Source organism: Egretta garzetta, unplaced genomic scaffold, assembly GCF_000687185.1.
Source record: "Egretta garzetta isolate BGI_Z169 unplaced genomic scaffold, ASM68718v1 scaffold497, whole genome shotgun sequence".
Taxonomy (NCBI): Eukaryota; Metazoa; Chordata; class Aves; order Pelecaniformes; family Ardeidae; genus Egretta; species Egretta garzetta.
Genome location: NW_009260349.1, coordinates 320542 through 321973, shown reverse-complemented (window position 1 = coordinate 321973; position 1432 = coordinate 320542). Strand labels below are relative to the sequence as shown.

Here is a 1432-nt window from a genome sequence, read left to right as displayed (position 1 = left end):
GGAGCAAAGCCACAAGCAGGCTCCTGTTGAACACTGCCCAGGGCTTGGGAGGGGACAGGCACCCACTGACCGGCCAGGAGCACCCGGGAGAGTCTTTTAAACCTCCTACAAAATCAAAAGCCCTCTGCCCAGAGCCATCTCCCGCCAGCACGGCCACGCTGCAGGCGGAGGTGCCGGGGCAGGCGATGCCTCACTCGGCCCTGAAGCCATCGCAGGGCCAGCAGGAGAGCGTTTATATCCCTTGCTCAGAACTTGGGATGCACGCAGCTCCCAAGCAAGAAGCTGCGAACCGCAAGCATCACCCAAGGGCTCCCCTTCCCCTCCGCCGCTGCGGCATGGCCCCGCCACGTCAGGCACATCCAACCCGTACGGAGGCGGCCGGGGAAAGCTCCCCCCAGCTGCTGCACCACCGCGGGGGAGGCTCTCACGATTGACAGCAACCCCACAGGCAATTTCCAACCCACGGCTCGGCATGCACATGCTGCAGCCATGCCCTGGTAAAAACCAACAGCACGGCGGCCTGAAGAACCCGGGGCAGCCGAGGCTCCGCCACGGCGTTTTTTGCACAATCCCAAGTGAAAGCTGCTGGGAGGAGCTGGGGGGCACAGCGGGGTTACTGCGTCCTCAGGGTGGCACAGCCCAGGGCATCTCCCAAAACCCACCAGTGCTTAAACACCCCCAAAGCCCTTGGTCCCAGCTCCGGGCTGGATCGGGATGCTGGGAAGTGCCACCCTGGAGGGCGCAGGGGAAGGGGCTTGCCAGCTCTGTGGGTGTGGGGACCTTGCAGGGACCACGCGGGGACCATTTGGGGACCATGCGGGGGGGGTGAGCATTATGCAATGCATCGCCCAGATCTGTCAGGCGCCCGCTGCAGCGGGCCGAGGGCTGGAGGAGGAGGGGAAGGGGGTGGCGAGGTGGGAAACCAAAGTGCCAGTGAAATCTTTTTCACGCTGCTGCAGCTATGACTCATCAGGGAGGGGGGGAAGGATGAGAGAACGAGATAAAGACAGCAAACCTTGACTGGTGGGATAGGAAGATGAAAGGAAAGCGGTGGCTTTTCTAGGGCATCGCCTTTGGTGGGGCGGAGGGGATGGGGTGAGAGCGAGCTGCCGTCAAGGCACCACGTCCCCCGCCCCTGCCAGCCTCTGCAGGCCCTGCTGCAAACGGGGACAGGCTGGGACAGCACCGGCCACCCGCAGCCGGGGCCACGGCCTCCAGCTGGACAGTCCCCATGTCCCCACTCCCCTATGGGAAGTCCCCACTTCCATAGGGGAAGGGAAGAGGTGAGAGGGAGCGTGCACCGTCCCACACGGGTGGCTGCGAGCAGCCGGAGCCAAGCCCCACCATGCACAAGGTGTGCAAGAAAACCCCCTCTGTTTTCCGGTGTCCCCTCTATGAGCTGCTACCACCTGCACCCCAAAAGAGGCGCACC

The 1432-nt window shown here is 63.9% G+C and overlaps 1 protein-coding gene across 1 annotated transcript in view; it reads right to left on the bottom strand.

Moving 5' to 3' along the window:
* The window catches only part of NCS1 (neuronal calcium sensor 1), a 4687-nt gene that overhangs the window by 2867 nt on the left and 388 nt on the right, over positions 1-1432 (bottom strand). The gene's annotated exons all lie outside the window — the stretch shown is intronic.